The sequence below is a fragment of the Thunnus thynnus genome, chromosome 5, assembly GCF_963924715.1.
Source record: "Thunnus thynnus chromosome 5, fThuThy2.1, whole genome shotgun sequence".
Lineage (NCBI taxonomy): Eukaryota > Metazoa > Chordata > Actinopteri > Scombriformes > Scombridae > Thunnus > Thunnus thynnus.
This window is the reverse complement of record NC_089521.1, coordinates 29,027,729-29,043,715: the sequence shown is the minus strand read 5'-3', so window position 1 is coordinate 29,043,715 and position 15,987 is coordinate 29,027,729. Positions and strand designations below refer to the sequence as shown.

The 15,987-nt window shown below is 40.4% G+C and overlaps 1 protein-coding gene across 1 annotated transcript in view; it reads left to right on the top strand.

Annotated features, from left to right (window-relative positions):
* mgat4c (mgat4 family member C) overlaps nt 1–15,987 on the top strand; it is a 108,096-nt gene that overhangs the window by 38,096 nt on the left and 54,013 nt on the right. Inside the window, exon 3 of the mRNA XM_067590607.1 lies at nt 13,583–13,653. The gene's annotated coding sequence lies outside the window, so the exon portion shown is untranslated. The remainder of the gene's footprint in view (nt 1–13,582; nt 13,654–15,987) is intronic.

Here is a 15,987-nt window from a genome sequence, read left to right as displayed (position 1 = left end):
AGTGGCCAGCTCAGCAAAATAAGTGTTATAAGTGTTTTGGAAAGCATTTACAAACTTCACAGATTTTCACCTTATTTATATGTTCTGTAAATTTTCTTGAAGAACGGTACAGGATGCATCGCTCCGAAGATTTAGAACTCATGTTCCCCTGATACTAGGCAGCAGGAAAGTCTCAGATGCACAAGCAAAACAGGAAAGATGCCACAGAATACATGCCATAATAATTATGAAGAAAATATTAAAAGCTGACAGATGTCCTTGTAATGGGACTGATCTTAGTCATGACTAAAAAGTGGTTCTTTTTTATACAAGCCTGAAACTGCAAATCAGATATGAAAGGAATGTGTCAGACTTTGGTTCACAGCATAAAAGAAAAAGGCTTTCACTGTGTAATTGTCGATTCAGTCCTGTCTTTTCCAATTTCCTCTGTGGCATCTCTGCACCACCCTGGTTGGTTGGAAGGTGTATGTGTGTGTGTTTTTGAGTTAAAAAAGGGGTTCAAGGAGCCACAACTCCAGTCTTTGGAGGGCAAATGGGATTACATCGTCGAGGCTGCTTCAAGGCATCACAGGCATCACTCCACTGAGGCAGGCTCCAGTCGGTGGCCTGTTTGCTGTTGGCTAATCTAAGGAGATGGATTCTGAGTGAAGGGCTAACTCCAGTACAGTTACTGTGCTTAATGGGTTTGACTCCCCAGGACATTGTTTCAATCTAAAGGTCATCATGGTCTTAGCACGAGCTGAGGACCTCTCAACCCAGGCTGATTTGCTCCTCAACCACCCTTGCATATTGTACTTCAAAGGACATTTTTTCTGTTAGCACTTTTCAACTAATAATCACTGGGAAAGAACATGTATTAACTTTGTCAATTTCAACACATGGACAGAATAAAAGGCTGCTAGAAGCGTTATAAGGTCTTTCATGCATTTCTGTCTAATCTCCGGGGCCTGGGTCAGAATCTATTTCTAGCATATTCTTAAACAAATTTGTGTTTAATCAAATTGTGACAAAATGACTAATGCACAGCAAACCTGGGGCAAGGGAGGCTCCTGCAGGTTAATATGGACCGGGTTACACACTAAACAAGAAAAAATAACCAGGAGACATTCAAGAGATTCTTGCTACGTTGCAGACTAGAGTCAGAGGATGGGAATGCACAGAGTTCCTGAGTTTACGTTCTGTGGTGCTGTAGTTACTTGGAATATTTAGTCTAAAGGACCAACAATACTACACTACAAGTTGGAACTTGTTGGAACTTCTCCACTCGGGTGCTGTCTTTCTCCATAGCCTGTTATTCAAACACACCAACGGATTGCAGTTGTACCGCTCTTCTCCCTGCAGGGTCCCACCACAGGAATCTCTGTTCCTGCTGTTTGGTGACAGCATTTGACTGCTTCCTGCCACGTTGTGGTTTCATGTCACCTCTAAGGTGACAGGTGGCTCATCAGGCCTCAGATAAGGCTCTTTCAGAGTCCGCTCGCCTGCTCTAATCTAAGGGATTTCTTGTGCTGCATATATTTTGTTCTTTGAGCAGCCAAGCATTAAATTGCTTTCCATTGGGAACAGCTCGTATGCCGGGGGTCGCCAAAGCTGTGGCTGGTTTCCAATGAGATGGTTGGCAGTAAAGCCAACACTGTAATTAGGGTCATCCAGCTCCGGAGCTGTTTGAGGGCCAAAGGGTCGTCACGGTTGCATAGTGCGTTTGAAAGTCACAACTAAGCTTGAGTATGGTAACACATGAATTCTTAGATCATAAATCAACAGCAAGGTGGCATGTCATCAAAAATGTTGGTCATTTTCTTAAAGGACCAGGTTTCAAAAATTATTTTCATTTAAGAAAAAAAAAAATTTCATGAAATTCATTACTATGCTTAAATAGGCAAACAGTCAAAAATATGGCACACTGTATCGCACAGAAATGAAAGAACAAAGACAAAGGAGGATATGCAGAGATAGTGACAGGGCATGTGCTGTGAAAGCCCCCCATGTATAACGAGTTGTCAGCTTTGTCTCATCGTGCCAGAAGCTGACTTCAGCAGCCTTTACTGTTTGAGCCTTCAGTAAAGTCCCATACCCATACAGTGTGGCTCCCCAAATGCTGCCTGTGGTGTTTTCATGAGGAGGCTGCACAGCATGTGTCCATCTCCAAAGAGCTCTCCAACATGTCCAGTGGTGGAGGGGAAAAAAAACAAACTCCAGGGAGTTCTTTTCAGCTAACACTATTTTCTTTTGGCATCACAGAGAGTAAACGCCTCTGGGAAAAGTGCAGAGAAGAAACATTTGGATAGCTGCTCAGCAGAATTTACTAATGTCTTGGGTGTGTTGTGACATGTGATTTCTGTGTGAGGACACGGACGCTTGACCATGAGAGCTAAAGGAATTGTAAAACTCTTTCCATATTGAGGTCTGCGTTCATATGAGATTTCTAGTGAACTTTGCCTTTAATATGTTTTTATGTAACAAAAAAAGCTTAAATTTAAATTCATTTAAACCTCAAGGAGAGTATTGGATAGAAGTAAACTGAAGTGAGCTTTATTGTACATGAGCTATTGTTGCTTCTTGGCTTTCGATTAAGATACATCTCAAGTAGGAACATGTGACTGTATGTGGCTTCATCACTGATTATTTAGAGTTTGTGCTGTGCTGTAGAGCACATACTGTACTGAATTTGGTTAGAAACTCAGCACAATGTACTGTGATAGACAAGCCTTTCAGAGCAATAAGGACTCCCTATCCATTTTATGCTGAGGCAGGACAGTTTTCTTGTGCATTATAGTAGACAATTTTATTCCCTTTTTAGCTGGTATTTAACTCGGTAAGTTTGGCTGAGAAATAATTTCTCTTTCAGGCTTCAGGGCAGAGAGGAGAATACAGGAGCAGTCAGTGGTTGAACTGCTTTGCTGAATAGCACTTCAACAGTAATTAGACATTCTGGTCTCACAAGATTTTATGAAATGAGTACAGTGCCTTTGGATGCTAATTACAACAAGACGATTTTTGTGGAGAAGTCATGATTGGTAGTTTCGCATTGCAATATTGCACTGGAAAGTACATTTATGGAGCAGGGATAGAAGTAGCTTTTAACATATGCTGTCTTTAAACGAAACTTGTAGTTTCAGCATTGGGTGTCATGTACCAAGTATACCATAAATGACATTTAAATTGTGGATTAAGTTGTGGAGTGACAAAAATGGATGCTAATTGGTTTGATTTTTAAAAAATGATAAATGATTTGTTGTTTTTTGCATTTCTACATTATATATGGCAACTAGAAAAGACACAAAAAACTGATTAAAAAGTAATTCCCAGGAGTCAGGGTTCGTAAAAACCTACATACATCACATTCAAGAACTTAAACTTTTTCCTTTTCCCTTTCTAATTTCCGTAGACATGAACAGGATACTTCAATTTGAAGCTCATTTTACTCATCTCAAGACTCCTGCTATTTCCCTCATTGTAGTCTTGCAGCATAATGTCATGTCATATGTCATATGTCATAAACATCATGCTCTACAGAACCTCTTGGGATCCGTGCAGGTTGATGTGACGTTGGTATGAACACATTTCAGCTTGGAGATATAACTTGTTCCTTATAGCTTTTATATAATTGAACAAAGCAGAATGTCACGGCTATGTTGTAACCTTTGTTCTCTGATAAAACAAGCTGTCACCGCCATGTTGCATCACTTGTCTACATGCAATTAAATAACTTCAACAATAGCCAAAAAAGAAGACAATGAAACTGGAGAAATTAAAGAGTCAGTGTAAACTCACCCCTCTTTTAAGTGTTTCCAGTTATGAAAACGAATGATTTGGCTGGTTGAACAAACAAAGTTGCAAGAACAAATAAAGCCAGTAGCACCTGCACATCCCTCAGAAGTAGACGTGACTCATTCCTCAGTTGCACAGTAGTTATGCTCACAGATAGAACTTAAAAAAAAATGTTTATCATCTTTCAAAAGAAGCAGAACACTGCAGTCCAGTGTATATTTAATACTAATGTGTTTTCTCTGGCAGTTCTTGTTGAATTATTTATCCATTCATTTTGAAAGAGACGAGCCTGTGTTGAGAATTGTGATTAACTGCACTTGTTTTTCCGGCAATATTTGAAAAATTAAATGATGACAAAAGCGGTCTCACTGCTTATCTCACAATGAACAGTATATAGGTGCTTATATAAAACACCTCATTGTGAGTGGCTTGCTAAAATTAAAGCAGCATCAAGGGAGTAGCTATTTATTTTGCTTTTGTGCTCACACATCCACACACCCACGCACATATGTCCTTGTAATACACGGTGACGGTAATGGAGAATTTAATTGTCTGGGGAAATAGATAAACAAAAGTGATTACTTTGCATTACTGGTGACTTTATAAAAGGTGGAAAGTGTGTTACCTCAGGCTCTCCGATCTAGCTATCTTCAACAATTCTTAGTGACTAAATGAACCATTTTATGTTAAAACACTATATAAATGAAGTTTGCTAACCAAGTCTCCACCTCCTCATTGAATGTTACAGTGTATATGTGGAGTTTTTTAAAATCTTAATCAAGGATTTAGGAAAAGAGGGTGTTGCATGTTGAGACAAAACGTGATTGTTGGCCATACAAATAAATGTATAATTTATATTTATAATTTCAGACCTTTGATTTCATAATTCTAAAGTTGTAGAAATGTGAAAGTAAAGCTGGATCCTCAGAGGAAGTATTGATTTGTGGTTGCAGATGAAATTTCATTTCTGATTAATTAGATTTTAGTTTGTAACATAAATGTGACAAGTTCCCTGGGCTGCATTTAGATGCAAAATATCTATCAATGCTGTCTAAAACTGAAATCTTTTAAAGAACTTCTACTTGTATTTTTTTACCATGTTGCACAGACTGTCAAATATAAATGTGGAGCTGTCAGCCCTGCCTTAGTGCCCTCCTTTACCAGCACTGGTCATGTTTAGTTTCAGTGTTGTAGACGTGAGATATGTTTTTTATCTCCTCCATATTTAATGAGCAGTCGCCCTGGGAAGCAGATGGTACATTAGCTGTAATAAACCAGAGCTGACTTCAGTGTTTTTGTGAGGGAATAAAGAATTGAGCCGTTAAGGCCTCGGTGTTCCATGCCCTACGTTGTAGGAGGGTCCAAAGGTGTCTAATGTGCACAGAAAATGTGTTCGTTCACCTCGTACAAACAGATCCCTTTTACAACTCCGGACAGGTTCTCATTGCCCCCAGTGAAGCATCATATATTGATGTGGAGAGAACAAAAATTACTGTAAGCTCTGACCCCTTTGTTCGCGGCGCCAGCATTAAAGTTGCTGAGTGAGGGCTTCACATTGAGCTGTGTTTTATTGTTACGCTCAGCAGAAGTGAAACGAGTGTGCACACACACTCTTACATGCTTCTTCAGACTGTACACCATCTCACATGCATTTTCCCAAACACCTTCTCGTGCACTGACGAAAAAAAAGTCTAATCAAGATTTCTGTCAAGTTCTGGAGAGTCATAAGCAGATGTTTTGGTCATCAGAAAATTGATGGAGCAAAATTTATCAAAGGTCCTTTACCTTCCAAGTACCAGGACTAACATTTTACTAATCTAGTGAGATGACTCAGACTGAAGAATCAGCCAGCTGTATTTGACAGGCACATCAAGATGGAAATATTATCACAGCCAATGCTGGAAAACTACATCTGGCAATAACCATTTATTCCCTAAGGTTACTTCTGCAATCTGTAATTTTTTCGACTGCTTACCCCACAGCTGGGGATTGGCTGCTGTCTGTGATGTCTGAGGATGTTTCATGTCCTCCATTCACTGTTTGGAGAGAGACCAGTGACTGGTGGCAGCTGTCTGAGGGTCTCCATGCTGCTACCAGTCACTGATGTTGATAATTAAGGAGAGTGAATAGACATATAAAGTCTCTGCTGTGCTATAGTTCTGCTTTAAATCCTGCTGAGTCACAGTGCACCTTAGAGGTAAAAACAAGCAGGTTTTTTAGGGAAGTCGGAGGGCGGTGGGTGGATTGATATGATTTCTCATCTCAACTGGGTGCTTTCATAAAGCAGGACTCAGAATGTGTGTGGAGAAAATGAGCATGCATAGTGCAGCAGATCAAATCATGGCCTGATTAGGAAAAAATAAACCTGTCCAAGTTCATTGCTGTTGATGCAATCCAGAAACTCTAGTGTCTGGGACTCCTGGACTCTCTGTACACTTATTTTCAGACAAATGCCATTGTTAAAGGAGCAGAGAAGAGATCTTAACAAGTTAAAAGAACCTCCCAGGAGATGGACCAGGAGGGAGAAGGAGGGCTGACGGGATGAAAAACACTGGATCACCACAGTGTGTTCATTGAGAAGAATGAATGAATAAATTGAAAGTGATGGCATTCCTGGCGATCTTCAAGGCAATGAGACATTATTGATTTCTAAGGAGAAAATGCATTCTTAATGTGTCCAGGGATCCATGCTTTCTTTTTCTTTCTCATTCCTACACTCTGCGTTTCTACAGCTTTTAGCCCCTAGAAATGACTCAGGAGCTGGACTTGATATACAGCAAAAAACCCAGTGTAGCTTAGGAATGCCGGTCTAGCTGTGAGCACTCATCTCAATGGACAGCAAAGGTATGCCTCAACCATCTGTTCCTGTTTGACACAATGCAGTGAATCAGCACTTTAGTTGTTTGCAGGAGTGCATCCAGAAAGCCTTTTATCCGTGAGGATGGAAGCAGAGAATTGCTGCGAAGATGGTAATCTGTGGTGATATTTAGAGGAAGGGGACTATGCATTCTGTTATTGCTTCTGAGCCTTTTTTAACACAAATTCTGCAAGGCAAATAAGCTGTCCTAAGCTTTTTCTTTAATTGTTCACAACATGATGGTTCATTGGCATATGGGTACCACCTGCAAGATATTAGCAGTAAGTTTCAGCATTTGGAAGTGTTTAGAGGTTTTTCCAGTGAATATCTTACGTTATTTTAACTGCCCTAATTTGCACACCTTTATATTTGTATGTGTTCTTGAATGTGGGCTTTATGAAGCTGAGGTTGCCGTTTTAAGACACAGTGTCTTGACACTGAGCAATAGTCGGGCAAAGTTATCAGATCTTTTCATTTCTGGGCTGACACTCTAGGTGAAAGATTTGGGGGTGAGGTGGGGAGCCATGGATTAAAGATCATATCAAAGCCAGCAAATAGGTATAGTGATTCAGAAACAATGGCAGAGATAGCAGACGAAGCCCGAGTTTGTGGAGATATGGGGTGCAGACCCAAGTTTATCATATAGAGTACAGATAGTCAGAGGATAGCAATGGTGTGGTGCGTGGCAAAGTTGTGGATCAGGGTCACGGCTAATGTTTGACTTTTATGTTCAAGGACACAAAACAGAAGATTCTACGTAAGTTGATGGTGGGCCAAGCATCCAATGGTATGCAGTGCCGTGCATGGACTCTCGTAAGGTGCAGGGGTAAATAATGAAACGTGGCCCCCACTTCTTCTTTACACTTCAAGCATAGCTTTGGAGCTTGCACATGCAGTCACTGTAGGCTACACCATAGCTAACATGCTCCTCCTTTATAAATCTAACCATACAACGGGGCTGTGGAAATTTCAAGGCAGTACTCTCTTATTAAGTTATGAGAAAAGGTCAAATAAAAGTTACCTGGATGTAACTGTTGTTCTTTAAGTGCATGTGCAGCGCAGCTACTGTTGTAATACAGTTAAAGCACGATATGCCCTGATGATGCATTGTACGATACATCCATTTAGTGTTTTAGTGTTGTTATCGATGAGTGAATCTGGAGCTGAACTATAAATCAAAACCCCCGGCGGGACTATCATTAACCCCTTGCATATAAATCCAGCTTTAGAGGTCAAACCAAAACAGCAAACCTCAGAGGAACATGGGGGAATTTGGACCAAACAAAAAATGCACTTGGAGGGCACATAGCATTGGGGCAACAACCAAGAAATGGAGAATACCATTGGGTTACAAACCTGGTTAAGTCTTTTCTATAAAAGGGCGCTTTGCCAAAACACTTTTGAACACCACTGTTGCTTGTTATGCCTTTAGGTTTAGAAAAAAGTATAAAAAATGACAATGGTTGAAAAAAATATGTTGCTGACAATGCTGGAAGTAACTGTATTTTGAATTTGATGCTATCGTGGAAGAAATCCCTTTACATGTTGTGTTTATGGAAGGTGGGGAAATTTGTTCCCCTTGAATAGCTGTATATCCAAGAATCGCTTAGCAAAGAGAAGATTAAGTGCACACATTAATCCAGGAGTCAGAGCAATCTTGTAATCCACTCAGTATGCTAATTGCCTGTTCTTTCTCCAGCAAAGGGGTTTACAGGCCATTAAATGGCACTGAGCAGTTGACAAAGGATAGCCAGCATGCTCCCCCACCCACTCTCACTCTCTCTCTATTTCTTACTTAGACAGGCTGTTGCACACCCACACAATGCTCCTCTAAAGAAATATGCACAATCTATAAAAAAAGAAAGTGTGCCACTCTGATTCTAAAGCAGTTATTTATTTTGCAGTATTCAAGTAGAAATAGCAATTCTGCTCCTGTTCCAAGTGGTGACAAAAGTGTATCTCTTAGTTCATGAGTGAACTTTTCTTTATCTTGACACTGAAAGACGGTTTCTTTGGACATTTTTTCCCAGCATACTAAAGTTTTCTTGTAACACGTGTATCTGACAGTGGTACAAGTAAATAATGAAAGAGAGCTGAGTGCTATTGTCTCCATCACAATCCAACTCATGCACAACCCTCCCTTCTCCCACTTTGCCCATACACAAGAGGACTGCGCCAAGGTAAAGTGCAGTTCTTAGCGCGTTACTGCCTGTGTAGTTACCCAAGTGGCCTCGGCAGCCTCAACATGATGGATGTTGTTTCAGATCGGGTTTCTCGCTACACTGATAAAGCAGCCTTGTCAAAACACATCCACTAGCAATGTAAGCAGATAAAGATAGTTGCAGATAATTAGAAGATTTGCTGTTTGCATCATTTCATTGTGGTGCCAACTGCCAAGGAACGGGGCTGTGACAGATGAGTCAAACAAGAGAATTCGGCATGGAGCCTGTCTGCTAATGTAGCTGGTAATGACCAGAGTGTTTTTTAGATGCAGCTAATGAGCACGGCCATTAGATATAAATGACATTTTAAAAACCTGGGGAGTAAGGACAGGAAGAAGTATTCCAGATAGGATGCCTGTAGGCAGCAAATATGGCAAGAGCATCTGGAGGATGCGGCACTCTGCTCACATGGATGACCTCCACTCTGAGTGTTGAGGCTGTCAGTCATTTCACTGCTGGTAACTGTGAGAATGGAGGCTCATTACAGTGAAACTGTCAGAACCATTCCCCTCAGTATCCGCATGGCATCTTAAGGCTCTGTACAATTGGCATATATCTTCTGTGTTTGACAGATAATCCTTCTTTGGGTATATTATTTTAATTTTCTGATGAGACTGTTTGGAAATTTTGCCACTTTGTGAAGAGAGACGGAGGAGATAAGAAACATCGTATTTAACATCACAGCTTATAGTTTGTGGGGATATGTTGGCTCCGTCTCAACCTACATGCTGTATCCAGATAACAAAGCCAGAACAGAAAATGGAACTATTGCTCAACAGAAACCACCAGATGGATTTGTTTTCTTCTGTTTAAACTGTAGCTCTCAAGCATGTGCCACTAAATCCCAGGAATCTGCAAGCTTATGTTGCAACCAATCATCACACAACATGATTGATTAGTCACCCATCTCTAGTTGAATGTGTGCAGATCAGGATGAAATCAGCTGCTGTGGTGTTTGGCTAGAGATTGTGAATATTGTGGTGGTTAACCACTGGAGAGCTGGAGGAAACTAATTTTAGCATTATTCCTTTTAAAAAGGAACCAGTGTTTTTGAGGTTTTTGTTCTTGTATACTGGCAGCTTAAAAAATCTGACAAATTTAACAAAATTATAAATAATAAGGGTTATTATTGAATTGATTAAACTATAAGCTATTTATAGGCTTGAACATATAGTAATTTGTCCGGTAAAGTTCATTTCTGTAGCCTTGATACAAAGGTGATCTACTTACATCAGTCCCTGCTAATATAGCTACTGAACTCTTTGGGACTTCTTAGGACTTGTGAGCATGCAAAAATATTGTTGCTAGTATTTCAGAATTCTAACAAATAGTATGTAGATTATGTGAAATACAGCATGTAGTCTGTGATTAGACTGATATTTTTAAGGTTAGGCTACATGCAGTAGCCTAAGCAAAAACACTTCCTCTCACACAGACATTAGCACTTGCAGAGAGCTGACGGGGATGTTTTACAATGTGGTGCAAAAGCTCAGATGTCAGAACACTGTGTTCACAGATGTAGGAATGGTTTAAAATGTGCAGAGAAATGACATTTTCTAGGTGATTGTGGAATATATTTTAAAGTTTTGGATTCTGTAAAGGGAACATTCAAAGTTGATATCTTAAAGATGCAGACGAGTGACAAACTAAAGAAAAAACCAGTACAGGCCTGAATGCTTGACCCCTACAGTGAGGGGATCTGGTGGCTCTGTTATGCTGTGGGGGGGCATTTTGCTGGCATGGTTTGGGTCCACTTGTCCCCTTAGAGGGAAGGGTCACTGCAAAGAGTCATCACCTTTATCCTATGATGAAACATTTCTATCCTGATGGGAGTGGTCTCTTCCAGGATGAGGGCACGAGGGGTCACTGAATAGGTTGATGAGTATGAAAATGATGTGAATCATACGCTATGGCCTTCACAGTCACCAGATCTCAACCCAATTGAACATCTATGGCCGATTTTGGACTGACATGTTAGACAGCACTCTCCACTACCATCATCAAAACACCAAATGAGGGAATATCTTTTTGAAGAACGGTGTTCATCCCTCCAGAAGAGTTTCAGAGACTCGTAGAATCAATGCCAAGGCTGAGGAACACCAAGCATTCAGACCTGTACCAGTTTTTCCTTTAATTTGTCACCCGTCTCTTTGTTATCTCTCCAACTATTTCAACTCCACTCATCTCTTAATTTTTAATTTATAAGGTGGCCTATTTAATGTATTTTATTTTCTCATACATCACGGCAGCCTGATATTAATGAAGCTGGAAAGGGTGCAGGAGGAACACATGGTGGGCAGAAAATGCCTAGTCATGATCATCAGAGATGATTTACACCAAAAACTCTGAAAACTAAAAGAAGATTTAAGAATTATGCCCTTGCTTTGGAGATTTTTGTCTTTTTTTGTGGGGAGTGTGTGTGGGTGTTTCAGTTTATTTGTTTTGTTTTGTTCGTTTTACCCTGATTAAAAGATGCTTTCCTGAAACCGCTATGATGTAGATGACCTTGTAGATGACCTTCAAATATTCTTATCTCTGAAGGTATTCTGAGGTGATAGCTTTTCTGTTGCTCTAAATATGAGGGAGAGTGAAGGGTATGCAGTGCAGAGGAGATGTTAAGGTAGGGCTGTATGTGGGTGGTTGTCTTTCAGGTTGAGAATTTACCTAGAAGCTATTGAGGTCACAGTGGAAAACAGGCTGCGATGAATGTGCTCCTTACCAACATGTTGGCAGTGAAATCCCTCTCCTGCACCAGTAGAAAAGTATTTATTCAAATAAAACACATACAATCCACAGTGAAACTACAACCAAATAACACTCAGGTCCACATTCTGATCATTTTTATGCTCTGATGCTCAAACTTCACTCTTTAAAGAAGTAAAAGGAAACATTTTCTTAAATGATCTTCTAATTACTTTATTTTATATTTTTACAAATCTTGTTTTTTGTAGTTTCGGTCACTAGAATTAATCCAACAGGTCGAGGAAAACACACAAACAAACAATCCCAGTTTTACCAAACTTGTTTGGAAAAGGCAGCAAAGACAAAAACATCAAATTAAAATTACTAGACTTCATACCTCAGCTCAGGTTATCTGCTAATACCAAATACCTATCTGATACAGTGTTCTCTTTTTTGCAAATTTAAAATTTGTATACCTCATTGCATCAAACTTATTGAAATTAGACCCGGCCAGGCATTTTGGAGACGCTAAAAAACATTGGAAGCCTGCTATGACTTTTACTGGCTTTTACTGTATCATGACATCAACAAAAACCTTATTTGATGTGGATCTGTCAGATCTGGCCTTTACCCAAACCAGTTAGTTTTGGCACAGGTAACAATATGTTAGGATTGGATGTATGCATTCCTAAAAAAAAAAAAAAATCTCCTCAATCTGTTGTGAATATCTGTAAAAGTATAGGTCCCACAGGCAAAAATCCTTCTTAAAATGTTTCTATAGATGTGTGTGCAGTCTGTTATCTGTCCAGTTTCACTTCCAGATAAGTGTTTTACATGATGTGGCTAAACCAGAGGTTTGCTTACCACATCTGTAACTGTCCGACTACTTCTGCCCTGTTGAACATATAGAATAATGTGTTGTCATAACCGTTGGCCAAAGCTACAACATTAAGACCCAGGATGTAATATAATTAATTTTCCCTGACTAAAGGTTTACGTTGTTTCTTAGGATTTCAACATCCATTACAGAAGTCCTATTTATTATTGCATACTTTTTTGTTGCATACTTCTGCTGCACGACATGTATTATTCTTTGCTTGAAAAATGAAACTTTTTACTGTTTCTGGGGGCGGGGTTGACATTAGAGGTTTAAAGTAAAAGCTGCATTTGGTCAACGTAACACATTGGCTCCAGCTTCAAATGGCAGCAGGAGGTAACTGCTTGAAGGATGAACTTCAATGTGCGGTAGTTATGTAACGTGATGACAGTAAATTACACACAGCACGCTCCTGTTTACCGACCCAACTGTTCAGAGATCACTATGTATATACTAGAGGACACTGAAGGTAGAGGAGAGGCAGAACAGCTAACGGTGGAGAGATTATTTAGATGGAATGGTGCACTCTTCTGTTGTGGAGCCACAGTTACTGACTTGAATTAATAAAACGGGTGCATTTTTCCTTGTGTAGCCTTAAAATCCACTAACGCAGCTCCACTTAACATGCACCATTCATAAAATAATATTCTGGGTACTAATGTGGGATAAAAGCAGAAAGGGTGACTTGTGGCCAGAGCGAGTCTTTGTATTATTATAATAAACACTCAGCTGACTGGATTTCCCCCCCACATCTGCACACCCCAGAGCTCCCTTTTTAAACAGGGCCACAAAAACTAGCCGAGTGAAGAGCACCTCGCAAAATGAGGTCATCTTCAAACACCCTTTGATCCCTCTATTCTTCATCTCGGAGGCAAGTGGCATATAAGAGGATCTATCTTTGTGAACGGTTTTGAGCCCCCAAAATTACAAACAAACTAAAGGCGGAGGATCGATAGAGTGTGTCTCACAGAATGATGAACTGGCACTTCAGAGGGGGAAAATCAATGTCGCGCTCCCTTTCTCTCCCTCTCCTCCTCTATCTTTCTCTTTGGATCCTAAACTCTTCACAGTCCTTTTACTGCAGTGTTTAAGTGTGTGTGTTCACATGTGTGTAGCTCGAAGCAGGGTCTCTAACTGTGATTTAATGGTCCTTTGTTTCTTATTCCTTTTTAGCCTGGAAGATCCCTGCCACTTTGATGTGTGAGCACACCCACCAATAATGGCCCATAGGATATTCAGTGGAAGTAAGTGCTTCTGGTCAGATTTACCGCTTTAGTGGCCCTCCTGCCTCTGCTGTCCCTGTAAACCTCAGCTCACCTGGTGCGGATATATTGATCAGTACCACACAGCATCTGCATCAACAGATCTTTAAATCATAACATAGCACTTAACATGAAGCTACTAAAATGAATCCATCTATTTATTATAACACATTACTCAGACAGTCAACTGCATGGTGTTGCATTGCATTTTTATAGCGTTAGTATGTAGTATCGGAGGCGAAGAGGACATACAGAACCTCTGGAAAATAAAAGTCCATTATTTCTTAAACATAGAATTAATATAGATCCTCAAGAGGACTATTGGATTTCAAGAGCACTGTCTGAAGCTAGAAATTAACCGTTGTATTGTGGTGATCCTTGAGGATCACATTCACAAAAGAGGGCAGCCTCCAAAATGTTTGTTTTTTTTACTGTAGTAACTAACTGAAAAATTCTGTTTTAAGAAATAAAAGATGACTCTAAAGCTGTTTTTATTACTCCAAAATACACTATTTTACATTATGAAAATTTAAATAGATACAGTATTTGCTTTGTGATTGCTTTACCCCAGAGAGGTGGAGTTATCCGATTAGTGAAGCGCGATTATCTCAGCAGTTAGGAGTTTCACTGAGCAGAGGGAGGTTGTGGCTTGGACCACTGTACATTATGTATGCTTGTCTGCTCGGAACAGGGAAAAATCAACACCAGCTCCTAGTAAAACGTGTTACTTTTTTCGTGATGGACAACTTTGTCTACCGGCAGCATTGGCGGGTAGCCAAGCATTGTTTGGCAATCGTCTACAAAGCTGCATAGAAAAACATCTCAAAGTCGGTGGTGAGTTTTAGCCGTGGTAGTGTGGCTCTAGGGATGGCAATGTCAGTCTGTTGGTCCAGGCTGAAATATTTCAACAACTAATGGATGTGGAATCTGTTTTGTATGAATTGTACCATCTTTGGTGAATCCCTGAATTTTCCTCTAGCGCCACCATTAGGTTGAAATATTGGGTTTTAAGTGAAATGTCTCACCAACTATTGGATGCAATGAAATACACTACAGACATCCATCATGCCCAGACGAATTCCCATGATGGTAAACATTACACCTAATAAACATGTTAGCATTGCTATTGTGCTAGCTTTCACATTAGCATCGATGTGATTTTTTTTCTTAGCATCTCAAAATACTTCTAAGTTATGCTTCCAGTAGTCCATTATATCAGTCCTCGGACCTGCTTCAGCTGTAGCATTAGCATCCTTTAGCATCAGTTTACAGGTAGCGTTAGCAGCCAGGAGTGATCACAGCACCTGTTGGACTGCTACTCCACCTTCGTTATCTGAAGTTTCAGCGCTGTTTATGTTTTCTAGCTGTTTTTGTCTTTATGGAGGGCCAAAAAAGTCAAAGATTTTCGGTGTTTCCTGGATCAATCGTCCAAAATTAATGTTTTAAAGCTATTACAGCAAAAGTTGAACAAGTCCGAGCGAAACCCCCAGTGATCCAGTACCCCCACTGTTACTTGTCGTGCTTTGACTGTCTGATGGTTTGTACAACAGTAAATTAATGCACAATAATATGATGTGTAAAATATTCCATAATCCATCCCCCCTGGCTACACCTTTGGGATGCATGTAGTGTGCATGAGTTGGTGTGTTGTGCATTTGAGAGCGTTGTGTTGTGAGCCTGTGTGCCTGTCGGTCTGACCGGGGTATTACCTGCCGGTGTGATGTGGGTGAGCTCTCAGACAGCCCCTGTTGGCGCTGTGGAAAGCAGGGCTGTCAGCTGTGCAGAGCTCCTCCTGTCAACCCTGCCTCATGAAATTTGGGGCTGCGAGATGAAGCTTGAGACAGTTATGCATGTGGGGTGAAGGGGGGGAAAGGGGATGGTCTATCTATCTATCTATCTATCTATCTATCTATCTATCTATCTATTGTTCTTTCTTTCTTTCCTTCTTTCTATGTCTTTGTCTGTCTCCAGGAGTGCAGTGAGGAGAGGTAAGCTGCTGTGTGTCAGTAGTGAAATATTCATAGTATGTGCAGGGAGTTTGACGAGCCACCCTGACACCTCCATACTCTCCACCCTCATTTTCATTTCCTCTCTGACTCCAGCACGTTACCTCACAGCTCCCCCAATCTGCTGCTCTTTGGCACCGTACCATACGCTTTGTACAGTCATGATGAAAAGAAAACCACGGAACACTGCTTTTACATTTTCATAAGAGAATAGTATTTTTGAAAAAGAAAAAAGACCGCATATCAACGAGACCCTGTTAACTGAAAAGCTTTCATTTGTGCTTTTATCACCATTATGTTGGAGGCTTTC